At 45.3% G+C, this 15,298-nt stretch overlaps 1 long non-coding RNA gene and 1 pseudogene across 1 annotated transcript in view; both read right to left on the bottom strand.

Moving 5' to 3' along the window:
- Positions 1-15,298, bottom strand: part of LOC144689497 (uncharacterized) — a 44,289-nt gene that overhangs the window by 27,517 nt on the left and 1,474 nt on the right. The gene's annotated exons all lie outside the window — the stretch shown is intronic.
- Positions 10,759-13,800, bottom strand: LOC144689996 (small ribosomal subunit protein eS28 pseudogene; annotated as a pseudogene).

The raw sequence follows: 15,298 nt of genomic DNA, 5'->3' as shown, positions 1-15,298 counted from the left end.
GTCATGAGAGACGGGAGGGGAGAGGGGTGGAAAATGTCAAAATGGAGGACAGAGTTCATGGTCTGAAGTTGTTGAACTCAGTGTTAAGTCCAGAAGGCTGTAAAGTTCCTAAATGGAAGATGACGTGAGAACGCTATCCTCCATTTTGGATTTTTTTTGCACCCTCGCTCCCCTTCCCCCTGCAAGGGCCAGTCTGTAACTTGTTCTCTTGTTTTCAGAAAGTGTTGACTCTTGTTCTGCTATCAACACATTCTGCTATCAGCTTATGCCACTATTAACACCTGCCTTAGTCTTTGACACTAGCATCGTCACTCATTTTGTCCTGTGTTCCTGACATCTTTGTCATTTAATCTTTCCTGAGCTCCAACCTTTCCCTGATCTTCTATTTGCTCCACCTGCTCCATCTCCTCTCTTCAACAGAATAAGATCCATCACATTTTGACATCTCTTTAGCTCTGAAGAAGTCAAATGGACTTGAAACATTAACACACACACTGCCCAGGAGCGACAGTGAGCAGTGGCTATTTGGCGCCTAGTGACACCCAGGGTCTATAGACGCCACCTGTCATTCCTGCAGATGACCAAGGATCAGTGTCACCGACAACTGCACATGTCCAGGAGAATGAAGACAACATGCAGTGAGGACACTCCATGAATCTTCACGTAGCCTCTGTGAATGTCTGACTCCTGTCTGGCCGAGGGTAGCTCGCTTGTGCTCCATGACCAGGGCCATCTCATAGAGACGCAGCCATGAAACTTTTAGACACATCTGATGCTGTCCGCCTTCACCACCTGAGCCCTTCAGGAGCTGGTGCATAACAGCAATGGTCACGCTGGTGTGATGGGGGCCAGCCCCACCTTAAATGTCCTGAGGGCACACAGAGAGAATGCAAGATCTCGGTGGCACCTGCCCATCACATTCTAGCAGCATTGACCAGCACCACCGGAGGAGCAGGCATCAGTAATGTTTCCAGGGAGTGTGAGGCCAAGTCATCACTGTGGTCTGAAGGCTGCACAGAACACAGGGAAGAGGCCTTGGACTGAGACACCTACCTTTTATGTTGTGCAGCCACAACACTGGCATCTACCCAGCAATGTGGAAAATTGCCCAGGTATGTCCTGTACACAAAAAGCAGGACACGTCCAACCCATCCAATTACTGACCCATCAGTCTTCTCTCGATCATCAGTAAAGTGATGGAAGGGGTCATCAACAGTGCTATCAAGCGGCACTTGCAAAGCAATAACCTGCTCGCTGATGCTTAGTTTGGGTTCCACCAGGGTTACTCAGCTCCTGACCTCATTACAGTCTTGGTTCAAACATGGATAAAAAAGCTGAACTCCAGAGGTGAGGTGAGAGTGACTGCCCCTTGACATCAAGGCAGGATTTGACCGACTGTGGCATCAAGGAGCCCTAGAAAAACTGGAATCATTGGGAATCAGGGAGAAAATTCTCCACTGGTTGGAGTCATACCGAGCACAAAGTAAGATCGTTGTGGTTGTTGGAGGTCAATCTTCTCCGTTCCAGGACATCACTGCAGGAGTTCCTCAGAGCAGTGTCCTAGGCCCAACCATCTTCAGCTGCTTCATCAATGACCTCCTTTCCATCATAAGGTCAGAAATGGGGATGTTTTCTGATGATTGCACAATGTTCAGCACCATTTATGACTCCTGAGATACTGAAGCAGTCCATGTCCAAATGCAGTAAGACCTCGACAATAACCGGGCTTGGGCTGACAAGTGACAAGTAACTTTCATGCCACATAAGTGCCAGGTAATGACCAACTCCAACAAGAGAGAATCTGACCATCACCCCTTGACATTCAATGGCATTACCATCACTGAATCCCCCACTATCAACACCCTGGGGATTACCATTAACCAGAAACTGATCTGGACTTGCCATATAAATACATGGCTACAAGAACAGGTCAGAGACTAGGAATCCTGCAATGAGTAACACACCACCTGACTCCCAAAAGCCTGTTCACTATCTTGAAGGCACAAGTCAGGAGCGTGATGGAATACTCTCCAATTGCCTGGATGAGTGCAGCTCCAACAACATTCAAGAAGCTTGACACCATCCTGAACAAAGCAGCCTACTTAATTGGCACCCCATCCACAAACATTCATGTTCTCCATCACCGACGCACAGTGGCAGCAGTGTCTACCATCTACAAGATGCACTGCAGGAACTCACCAAGCCTCCTTAGGAAGCACCTTCCAAACCCACGACTACCATCTAGAAGGACAAGGGCAGCAGACACATGGGAACATCACCACCAGGAAATTCCCCTCCAAGCCACTCACCATCCTGACTTGGAAGTATATTGCTATTCCTTCACTGTCACTGGTTCAAAATCCTGGACTTCCCCGCCCCTCCCCCCACCGCTAACAGCACTGTGGGTGTACCTACACCACAGGGACTGCAGTGGTTCAAGAAAGCAGCTCACCACCACCTTCCCAAGGGCAATAAGAGATGGACAATAAATGCTGGCCTTGCCAGCAACACTCACACCCCACGAGTGAATTTTAAAAATGGCCAGTCATACCTGTTCCAGTTCTTTGAAAGAGCATTCCAATTAGTTCCACCCTTCCCTTCTCCCTCTCTTTCCCTGTAGCCCTGCAAATTATTTTTCCCTTTAATTATTCACTTAGTTCCTTTTTGAAAGTTACTACTGAACTTGCTTTCACCATCTTCTTCAGACAATGCATTTCAGATAGTAAAAATATTTCTCCTCATCTCTCCTCAGGTTATTTTGCAGATTACTTTAAATCCATGCCCTCTGGTTGCTGACTGTCCTGCCAGGAGAAACAGCTTTTCCCTATTCATTCTATCAAAATCCCTCATTATTTTGAACACCTCTATTCATCTCCATTTAACCTTCTCTGCTCTAAGGAGAATAATCCCAGATTCTCTATTCTAACCACATTACTGACCTTCCCCAAACATGTGCATGTGATACAGCTCCATCATTTGTATTGAATCACGTCCACTCAAGTGCACTGAATTGTTTATATGTGACAAGCATTTTGCATTTTTTGATGTCTGTTATTTCTCTGCCAGACGCCATGTGATCCGGTTTACTGCCACTTGTCCTCTTGGACACAATATCAACATAAGTAGTACTGTACCATTTATCTTTGGTGATGAAGATACAGTTTTAGCAAATCTAAGCAAGGTACGTAGTACAATAATAATTATGAAGCCTATCAGCCTGAAACTAGTTACTAACTGACAAATTACTGGGCGCACAGTGGTTGGGGAATTGAATGGGGCCTCCCATGTCCAGGGCTCCCTTACCTGTCTTCCAACTTGTGCATTGCAGGATCTACCAGCCATCCCGTTGGACCAACTTGAAGTTCCTGGGAATGTTCTAGGACTTAATTTTAAAATGAAGATCTAATCGAATAGATGTAGATAAGGCACAGCATTATTTTCCATCCATCTAAGATGCGATTGAGCTGTACACTCTGCCCGCACATCTGTAGTGGGTGTAAATGGAATCTGTGTTCAATGTGCTCTTAAAGGGACAGGCGCTTTTTTATTATAGAGTTTTGTTTTTCAATACATTTTTAGTGACGGTTTTCCTTGGATTCTTTCTGCTCAAGCTTTCATATTTATTTTTAGATTTTTTTCTTGCTTGAAAATAGGTGTCAACTGTGTCTCAGTTGCTATCACTCTTTTTCCTGAGTCTCACAGTCCCAGATTCAAGTCCCATTCCAGGCCTTGAACACAAAAATCAAGGCTGACACTCCAGTGCAGTACTGAGGGAGCATTGCATTGTCAGAGATGTGGTTTTTCAGATGAGATGTTAAACTGAGGCCCATTTGCCTGCTTGGGTGGATGTAAGAGATCCCATGGCAGTATTTCAAAGGAGAGCAGGGAATTTATCCGCAGTGTCCTGGCCAATATTTATCCCTCAATCAGTATCATTAAAAACAGATTATCTGGTCACTATCATATTGCTAACTGTGGGAGTTTGCTGTGCATGAATTGGCTGCCACATTTCCTACGTTACAACAATGACTACACTTCTCAGCGCTTTACAACCAACGAAGTATTTTTGAAATCCGGTGATCAGAAGTGCTACATAAATGTAAGTCTTCCTTTCTTAAAAAAATGTAAAAGTAATAAAACAAAGGGGGAAAAAATGTGCAAAATTATGGTAAAAATTACTGTAATTGCATTCTTGACAAGATATAGTACAGCAAGAAGGGCTCAAGGATGACAGTTCTTGCAATATTAACTTTCACAGTAGCTTTGGAAACAACAAGGCATAGTGGAGAATTCATATCAATTCAATTTAGAAGTAAGTATGGTAATTGGTTTAAAAAAGAATCCCCAAAATGGTATTTAACAGATATATCAGCATCCTTACTCCCAATCATAACTCCCAGGTCTTGGCACGACTGTCTGGCAGTGGATGAGATTAAACTGCTATTAAGCTGGACTTTAAAGTTGTTCCCCAAAGACTGAAAAAAATCAATAATTTGATTGCCAGTAATCAATACAAACCTCACACCCACTCTGTTGGAAAGTCCCTGGTCTGGAACGCTCAACAGGGGTGGTCAGGCACTCCTTCTCAGTCTATTAAGATAGGGGATAAAAAGACACAGCAGGCAGCCAGGCATTTAAACAAGGCTAGCTTCCACCAGAAGGTTGAAATGCAGGTGGATTATTGGAAATTATTGGAGGTAGCTTTAACTTTGGAGTAAATCGGCTGATATCAAATTAGCCACTCATCATACATCTCACCCAATTTTCCTTTCCTCTGAAGTCAAATGGCATTGTTGGATCCAGTGCTCTTAGGTTTGTTGGGCTAAAGGATCCAGGTTGCATGCTTATACTGGGTTAATGGAGTTGGTAGAGACAGAGAACATCAGGAGATCATTGTTAGAATAAACACAGGTTGTTTATTTGCAAACTAAACTTTGCAGCTATACTTGTATAGCTCACAACATAAAACCCTGACTTCACTCATCAGGGACTAACTCAAGACTACCACAGAGAGGTAGCCTGCCTTACTCTGCTATTGGGTATTAAGATTATGTGACCTTACATTACAATACTTGCCTTAAAGGTATATTACATATCAGGTTACTACACCTCTCCCCCTTTACTGAAAAATACATTTAATAATTTTTCAATATATCAAGTTATTTATACAGATCAATTATTTACAAAGTCAGCCTCTCTGCGGGTTTCCTTATGCATGCGGAACATCTCAGCTCTGCAGCTTCTGAAGTTTGCCCTGACTGAAGTCATCTGAGCATCAGGTACTGCTGCAGGTACCTGTAAATTCATTTCTTTGACTCTTTCAGGTATAATCGGTCCTTCAAATACATTTGTACTTAGCTGAGTTCTTTCAACAGGGAATGTTGATTCAGTCTCGAGCACTGGTGGAATCACTTCTGGATATTTGGTTTCTCCTCTTTGTATGTGATCCACATGTCTCCTGTCCCTTCACATGGTAGGAAAGAGGTCCCGTTACGGCACTTATTTCACCGAACAACCAGGCTGGTCCTTCTCTAAAATTTTTCACAAATGCCTTCTCTCCTACATTAAATGCTCTGTCCTGACTAAGACAATCATGTCCCATTTTCTGATTTTCCTGCCTTACTTCCACTTTCCCTCCGAATTTTGGCATGATTAGGCTTAGTCTCAACCGGAGACAGTGCTTCATCAACAATTCTGCACATGTGACATCTGTTGTTGAATGAGAGGTGGTTCTATAATGTAAAAGAAAACGTGCTAATTTAGTCACTAACAAATCTCCAGATAATTTCTTCATACCAGATTTGAATATCTGAATTGCTCTCTTGGCGAGTCCTTTTGAAGAGGGGTGGTATGGAGATGTTTTCACATGAACAATATCATGGGGACTTATAAACCGGTTAAATTAATCACTTGTGAATACTGTTCCATTATCTGATACTAATACTTCAGGTAACCCATTTATAGCAAAGCTTTGTCGTAGCTTGCCTATTGTCGCTGAAGATATAAGTGACCTCGCTTTGTTTATGCCCATCCATTTTGAATGGGCATCTGTGATAGTAGAAACATTGTTCCCATAAAAGGTCCCACATAATCAATGTGGACTCGCACCCATGGCCATTCTGGCCACTTGTAGGGGTGTAACGGAGCTGTTGCAAGTAATTTTTGCACTTGGCACTGCACACAATTTCGCACTAAGTTTCCTATTTCTCCATCCATTCCCGACCACCATATATGCCCGCAAGCGATTGCCTTCATTTTGAAAATTCCGGAATGTGCACTGTGAGGTTCAGACAACAATGGCTTTTGTCCTTTTGGAGGAACAATCACCTGAGCTCCTCACATAAAATACCTTCTTGGCTGGTTAATTCGTATCTTCTCTGGAAATAAGGTTTCATTTCATCATACTCTTGTGTTTGTGACCAACCATACAGAACCACTTTGGATAAGACTGGGTCTCAGTTCATCCAATCTTTAATTTGTTTGGCACACATCGGTGATGAGTCCAGGAAGTTCAATAACAAGACATATTCCTGAGGAATTGGAACATCCTCATCTTTCACTTGCAATGGTAAATTACTGAGTGCATCTGCATTTGCAATTTGACTTCCGGGTCTATGAATAAAAGTATATTCATATGCTGCTAAGATCAATGCCCATCATTGTACTCTTGCAAAGGCTATAGGGGATATAGCCTTATCTTCACTGAATATTCCTAATAACGGCTTGTGGTCCGTTATGATAGCGAAATGACGACCATGTACAAATTGATGAAACTTTTTAACTCTGAAAATGATTGACAGGCCTTCTTTTTCAATTTGTGAGTAATTTTCCTCTGCAGTACTGAGTGTTCTCGACACATATCCTGTTGGTCGTTCTGATCCCATCCATTCAATGGGAAAGCACTACTCCTACTCCATAAGGTGATGCGTCGCACGTTACTATCAAATCTTTCTTTGGGTCGAAATGTATTAGCAATGTAGAAGATTGTAGCAACTTTTTCACTTTTGTGAAAGCTTCTTCTTGTTGTGTTTGCCATGACCATCTCTGGTTTTTCTTGAGCAAGTAATATAGCGGTGCCAGTTCTGTTGACAAATTAGGAAGAAAAAGTCTGGAGTAATTGATCAACCCCAAGAATGATTTCAGTTCAGATGTATTCTTTGGTGCTGGGGCTTCTTTAATGGCTTTCACTTTCTCTTCAACTGGACGTAGGCCTTATGACCTAGGTAAGTTACCTCTTTTGCCTGGAATGTGCACTTTTCCTTCTTCAATCTCACTCCAACTTGTGAAAAATGTTTCAGAACTTCTTCCAAGTTCTTCAAATGTTCCTTTTCAGTGAGTCCAATCACAAGAGTGTTATCCAAATAAACTACCACATGGGGCAATCCCTGTAATAAATTTTTCATGGTTCTTTGGAATTTGGCGTAAGCAGTAGATACATCAAATGGTAAACAGTTGTATTGATACAATCCCTTGTGTGTATTTATGGTGACAAACTTCTGGAATGCCTTCTCTAATTCCAATTGCTGGTAGGCATGACTCATATCTAACCTCGTGTAGGCCTTTCCACCTGCCAGTTTAGCATATAAATCTTCAATTTTAGGTATGGGATGTCTAATCAATTTTGCCACTTTGCTAACTGTTAATTTGTAGTCTCCACATATTCTGATACTTCAATCGGGTTTGAGAACAGGTACAATTGGAGCTGCCCACTCAGAAAATTGTACTGGTTGTATCACTCCCAATTTTTCTAATCTGTCCAGTGTGACATCTACCTTATCCCCACATTGCATAAGGTACTGGTCTGGTCTCTATGAATCTTGGTGTTGCCTCTGGATCTACATGAACTTTTGCTTGTAGCCCCTCAATTTTTTGAAGTTATTCCTTGAAAACTGAGGCATATTTTTGTAATAGCTGTGATAACCCATTAGTTCTCAGTTGGAAGATTTTAGTCCATTCCAATTTAATTTCTTTCAATCAGTTTCACCCGAGGAGAGTAGGTCCCTCGCCTGCTACTACCATCAAGTGTAATCTCTCTGTTTGACCTCTATAATCTACTGTGACTTCAGATACACCCTTGACTTGTATGTCTTCTCCTGTGTAGGTTTTTAATTTTTCACGGCCAGAATTTTCGGCTCGGCGAGCGGGAGCAGGGGGTGATGTCGGCTGGGTGTCCCGATGTCACCACGTGTCATTTAGATTTTCAGTTCAGCGGGCGCGCAGCTGACTCGGCTGGTGGGCAGGCAAAGAGCCCAGGCGGTCTTTCCATTTTTCATGGAACCTCATCGGGCAGGGTGAGGTTTCATGAAGGGTTTATAAGTTAAATAAATTTTTTCATTAATGTTCCTTGACATGTCCCAGCTCATGTGACACTGTCACATGAGGGGACATGTCTTAAAATATCTTCTTTTCTTTATTTAAATTTTTAAACTTAAACTAATCTCCCTGAGGCACCTCTGTGCCTCCGGGAGATTTCTGTGCTCTTTCGCAAGTGCGCAAAAGAGCGCAGGCCCCAACTCAGGGAACGCCACCCCCCTGCCCACACAGGGCGTACACCGCGCTTCCGGGCGCATGTCACGCTGGGCGGGCCTTAATTGGCCCGCCCACGTAAAATGGCGGCGCGGACCCAATCGGGGGTGCCAATCAGGTTCACGCCCGCTCCCACCCATCCCCACACAACCCAACTGATGGGGGGAAAATTCTCTCCCATCAGTTTCTTCAAAATTCAGCTCATGTTCTCCAAGATTCAAGTATTTGAAAGTAGGCTCACCAATCTCCGTAGTGGCTACATGAGTATCCACCTCCATTCTGATAGGCTTCTCATTCACACTCATGGGGGAGAATTTTCCCCCCATCGGGGGTTGTGTGATTGGGTCCACGCCGCCATTTTACATGGGTGGGCCTGCCCAGCGTGACGCACGCCCAGAAGCGCTGTGCGCTCCCTGTGCGGGCTGGGGGGGGTAGTTCCCAGAGTCGGGAGTGCGCTCTTTTACGCGCAGCACAGGGAGATTAGTTTAAAGTTTCTAAAGTTTAAGGAAGAAGGAAAAAATGTTTACACCATGTCCCCTCATGTGAAACTGTCACATGAGCTGGGACACGTGCATGAATTTTATTTAAAATTTTTCCAAGATTTCAAAAGCATTCATGAAACCTCATCCCGCCCGTGGATGAGGTTCCATGAAAAATGCGAAGGCTGCCTGGGCTCTTCGCCTGCCCGCCAACCTTAAGGTTGGACGGGCAGCTTTCTCAATAGGGTTAATTAGTTACTTAATGGCCTTAACAAGTCTTTGACAGTTCGGCGGGCGCTCAGCCAAGTTGGTTGCACACCCACTGAACTGAAAATCTAAATGACGCACGGTGACGTCAGGACGCACACCCAATATCGACCTGCATCATTTTACGCCTCGGCAGAAGGATCCCGCCCCTGCTTGCTGAGCTGAAAATTCCCCTCCAGGTCACATAGGGCAGGTTTTTCCAGTCGGTGTGCAGGGGCGGGGCCCGCTCGCCGACACGTCAAATAACACAGATACGTCGGGCGTGTGTCCCGATGTCACCCCACATCATTTAGACTTTCAGTTCGGCGGGCTCACAGCTGATTCGGCTGCGCGCCTGTCGAACTGTCAACGGCCTATTAAGGCCATTATAAAAACTAACTAACTTGATTGATGGACTTGCCCATCCAATCTTAGGGTTGGCGGGCAGGCCGGGAGCCCAGGCGGGCCCCAGAAAAAGCATGAAACCTCATCCACGGGCAGGATGAGGTGTTATGAGAGCTTTTAAATGTTTATCGAATGTTTAAATAAGAGTTAAGGACATGTCCCAACTCATGTGACAGTGTCACATGAAGGGACATGTTAGGGAAATTTTTTTATTACCTTTCTGTCAGCTTTTGAATTGGAGCCGATCTCCCTGAGGCAGCACTTTGCCTCAGGGAGACCTGTGTGCCCTTTCACGCACATGCGCGAAAGAGTGCACTCCCGGCTAAGGGAATTACTCTCCCAGATGCACAAGGAGCACATAGCGCTTCCTGGTGGACATCACGCTAGGCGGGCCTTAATTGGTCCGCCCACGTAAAATGGCGGCAACCCCCCCCCCCCCACCCCCCCCCCCCACCCCCGACTGGGGACGCTGATCGGAAGGCCGGTCACCGGCGCCCAATCGCCCACTTCCCCCCACTGACGGGTGGAAAATGTTCCCCATAGGCTCCGTCCTTCCTACCTTTTAAATTATATAGTGAATAGACATCAGCATCTATTTCTTCAGGCTTTTCAATACTGTTCATCACATGGAGTTTTTGCGTTTGTCTGGAAGTGGGCCTAATTCAGTTTTTACAGTATCTCATGAAGTGTCCATTACAATCAGAAGAAACATTTGAGCTTTTTAAATTGGGATTCAGTCCAGGGTTTTCTGCTTCCACCTCTATCAATATTATGCCATGTTTTTGCTGCTGGGTTATTCCTTTTAATTTATCTGCAAGTGGTGGCTGCTTCCCGCTTCGGAATAAAGCTCTGCACTTTCGCATTCTTTTTGGTTGAGGCTCCACGCCCAACATGAAAGACAGCATCATTTTGTGCTCCTTAAATGGCTTCTGAGTCTCGCACTGCATCTTCCATTGTCAGAGCAATTTCCAATGCCTTCTGAAAATCTAGATTTGTTTCAGCAATTCAGTAATCTCTTCTGAATTGCATTTTCATTTTTTTTTAAAGATTACTCACTTAAAATGTTTATTGTCCTATTTTGTCAAAAAAAACTGTGAAAATGTCTATAACCAATTACTTTGATAGCGGCTTCAGCTGGCATCAGTCTTGACGATCTGTTATCGTAATCTTCTTGCTTCACGCTCAGATTCCAAAAGTGTGAGCACATCTCCCTCACAGACTGGCCCTTTCACATTTCAAATGATGGAAAGGCTGCTGTCATCCATAAATTCCACACAGACCTGAGTACCCTGTCCCTGGGATCCCGTCCACCCAAGAACTTGAGTAACCCCAGCCAGTTTGAGTTCGTGGACCCTACATGATGGCAGCGGCAGTGGAATACCGCATACCAAACGATCTCTAACCGTATCATTGGTAGATGTTCAGTTAATTGCTTCAGACTTGCAACATAACAAGCAACTGTCCCCCACCTCCCCCCCACCGCAGCTCTATTTCTTGAGTTAAATTTAAACCATTGCATCACCACCGAAGGCTTGGGCTAGTAATGATTCTTTATGAGGTTCACTAAATCATCAAAACTTTTCGAGTCTGGGGCACTGGGTGCCAACAGATTCCAAATGAGTCCATATGTCTTACTCCCACACGTGGACAGAAGCATTGCCTCCCCCGCAATGCCGTCCACCTGGAAGAAGGACGCGAGGCGTTGAACATAGTGAGACCAGTCGTCCGAGGTTGGATCGAAAGGCTCCACCCTTCCAAATTGCGGCATGCTCTGGGGGGGACCACTTCAACGCACAAAAGGATATTTTCTTTTACTTAGGACTACCGTGCGAGGTACGGCCCGATTTCAGTTCTTCTGGTTTCCTTCATTCTTGCTTGCTTTTTACCTCGCTTTTTTCATGATTCTTCATGCTTTTACTCTTGTCGTCAGTTTGTTGGGCTAAAGCATCTGGGTTGCACGTTTATACTGGGGTGACCGAGTTGGTGCAGAGACAGAGAACATCAGGGGCAGAATTTTGCCCTTGATGGGCGGGCGGGCCCAACCGACTCGATGGTGGGTGGGCAGCCGATCGCTGCCACCGAAACGGGCCCCACTGATTGGCCTGCCCAGCAGCCTGCCCAACGGGAAGCGCTATGCACTTCCTGTGCAGGCGGGGGGGGGGGGGGGGGGGGGGTGGGATTCCCCAACTGCCAGGGTGCACTGTTTTGCGCATGCGCGCGAAAGAGCGCACATCTCCCTGAGGCAAAGTGCTGCCTCAGAGAGATCGCTGAAACTCTAAAAATAGAAAAATTAAAAAATCATTAACATGTCCCCCTCGTGAAAATGTCACACGAGATGGGACCTGTTAGTGAAGAACACATACACCTTATTAAAAGTTTTTAAACCCATTATCAAACCTCATCTCGCCACTGGGTGAGGTTTGTAAATAAAATCACTTACCCACCTGCCCGTTGGGCCTGTGCGCCGAGCCGAAGTTCGCACGGGCCCCTCAAAATCCTGGTCGATTGGAGAGTTAATGGCCTTAACAAGGCCTTTAATTAAAGGCGGGTGCGCGTCCCGCTGCATAGCGCGTCCACCGACCGATATATCGCGATGCTGCGCGCTGACGTTGGGACGCTCGCGCGACGTCAGCGCACGACGTTTTAAGCGCTGGCTTGCGGACTCCTCCACCTGCACGCCAGCCAGAAGATTCTGCCCCAGAAGATCGTGGTTAGAATAAGCACAGATTGTTTATTTAAAAACGAAACTCTGTATCTATACTTGTGTGCTCACTACATAAAACTCTGTCTTCATTAATCAGTGACTAACTCAAGACACTACCACAGAGAAGTAGCCCGCGCTACTCTGCTTTTGGGTATTAAGATCATGTGACCTTACATTACAATACTTGTTTTAAAGGTATATTACACATCAGGTTACTACAGGCATGTATAATGGACACATTCATTTTATGCTTCCGTCTATATGCTGGAATTTTACATGGAGGCAGTGGCCCCACCCCATGTTTAAATGTTGGGGAGCGAGCCCACCTCCATTTGGCTGGATCACCATGCAGCCATTTGACAGCCAACCGCCGTTAATTGGCTTGAGGCAGGAATTCCGTCCCCCTCGTCAAGAGCTGCCAGCCAATCAGACGGCTGCAGCACTCTACTCCCAGCAGTGCCACCAGGAGTGGTGGCCACTGCTGGGCCTACAGGCAGTCCCCAAAGAAGAGACCTCCATAGGTCCAGACTTCAAGTAAGTCCAAGGTTTTTGCAGGGCCAGGCTGGCAGACCCTAGCAAGGGGCTAGGAGACCAGGTTCGTCAGGGCGGAAGTGAAGTGGGGGGCATTGTGTGGGAAACACGGGAGGGCGACTATCTTGAGGGCCCAGGACGCCTGACTCTTGGCCCTGACACCTGCTGCCATGGGTCAGATCCCAGTGGCAGGATCATAGGGGGAAGCCTTTAATTGGCCATTAACTGGCTGACATTTATGGATTGCCCGTGTCTCTTCTACCATGGGTAAAATCAAAGTGAAGATGGATGCACCATAGGCGCAATGCCACCTCTATTGCACCCAATTTTATGCCACCGCCCCACCCCACCAGCCTGCCAACCCACTCCCAAGAGGGTGTTGGGAGGGGAGTGTAAAATTCTGCCATAGTTACAATTATCCTTTTTTTTACTCGAACATGAGTACCAATTGTCATAGGGAAGCATCATGACTTGCAGTATTCTATATTATTATCCAAAAACATGTTGTGTTAGGGGTTGAACTAAGTCTGAACATAACTGTTACTCTGTATGGTCACTTTCTGCAAAATGCAGAGCTTAACAATTTGTATCTGGCCTCGTCTTACTAAGCGTTATTTCAAACCACCTTCAAAAAGGTTAGAGAAGCATATGAGAGGCTTTGTTCGAGTAGATAGGGAGAAACTGGCAGGAAGGTCAGTAACCAAAGAAGAAAGATTTAAGTTAATAGGCACAGAAGCGATGGCTGAGATGAAAAGAACTTCATTTATTCAGGGAGTTATTATCTGGAATGCACTACCTGAAAAGATGATGAAAGCAAATTCAATAATGGGCCAAATCTTCAAGGAGTGACAATCACTGTCGGATTGCCACTCCACTCCTATTTTCTTACCTTGTACCAGTGCTCCGCATTTGTTGCCTGGACTTCCGATCCAGACCTCTTCAGAAATGTGGAGCATACTTATCCTGGGAGTCCTTCCTTTGTGGTGCCGGATCATCAAAGGAAGCCAAGCCTCTTTTTTTTATGACACTAGCTGCAGTATTTGGCTAAGCAGAGAGACTAAATGTCCCAAAGCCACTTTGAGAAGCTATGGGGAGAAGGTAAGTGGGTGAGGGAGTAGTATGGCAGGTGAGTGGGTGAAGGGATAGGGTGGTAGTTAGTGGGTGAGGGGGTAGGGTCGCAAGTGGGGGGGTGAGGGGGTAGGGTGGCAGGTTGGTGAAGGAGTAGGGTATTTCAGGGGATTGGGGGCAGTTGGGTGGTAGTCAGGTTGATGGGATAGTCAGGGAGTCGGGGGTGTGGTTGGGTGGGGGTAGCCATGTTGGGGTGGTAGGCAGCGGGTCCAGTGGGGAGTTGGGGGATCAGTAGTATAGTTACCCAAGAGTTAGAGCTCGTTTTAATCCTTCTAATCTTTCCTGGGTAGTTATTCTAGTAAGTGAGTTGGACTATCTGAGTCTCCAACTCTAATGGAGGGTCCCAGACGCAGGGGAATTGCCCTGCCAAACTTCCTGGGCAATTCTTGCATAGTCAGTGCATTGGGACTTCTGAGGGGTCCCCAGCGCATCTTGGGGGTACCTCCAGGGTATGACAGTCCAGAGATCAGAGGTTCTGGACCAATAATTTTAAAAAGGGAATTGGATCTCTATTTGAAAAAAGAAAAAAGAGGAAAACCTCCTACCCCTTGCCTATTTCTGAAATGTAGATGATATGTTTGCTGTATTTGAATCCACAGCTGCATGTAAAAAATTTCCATATACACATTAATGAGCTCCATCTTGCACTCAAATTCACCTTTGAAATGGAACAGTCAAATGAGCTCCCTTTCCTCAGTGTGCTAGTTGAGATATCTACCAATGAGTTCTCTACTACTGTTATTTATGCTAGAATCATAGAATCACAGAATCACACAGTGAAGCTACATATATTCACACAAAGGGCCCTGTCCTTTGCAGACAGAAGGAGTGTGGCCATGCATTGCACCTTTCACAACTAAACAAACGCTTGGGGGACAGCCATTCCCGAGTTCATTCCCCACGGCAATGCCTTGACCAATCAGAGTCAACCGGCCTGATTTGAATTTAAACAAAAGCTTGGCAGTTAACTGTTTCCTGGTGCATATTCCATGGCAACGCCTCTACCAATCAGAGTCCACTTGCCAACCAATCAGCACTATCTTCTTATGAGGTACAAATTGTTTCCCTTTACAATTGGTATACTTATGTATCTATCCTGATGAGTGCAAGACAAGAAGTTTCAACAGCATGTCTTGTTTTTCAGCAAAACTGAAGAAAAGTTGCAAGGAAGAGTGGGTGAATGAGTCTAATTAGATAGCTCTTTCAAAGAGCAGGCATGATGGTCCAAAGAGGTCCCTTTCTTTGTGATTCTTTGTGAAAAACACAAACATCTGGTTCA

The sequence above is a fragment of the Cetorhinus maximus genome, chromosome 14 (genome assembly GCF_964194155.1).
Source record: "Cetorhinus maximus chromosome 14, sCetMax3.hap1.1, whole genome shotgun sequence".
NCBI classification, from domain to species: domain Eukaryota; kingdom Metazoa; phylum Chordata; class Chondrichthyes; order Lamniformes; family Cetorhinidae; genus Cetorhinus; species Cetorhinus maximus.
This window is presented reverse-complemented; position numbering and strand designations above follow the sequence as displayed.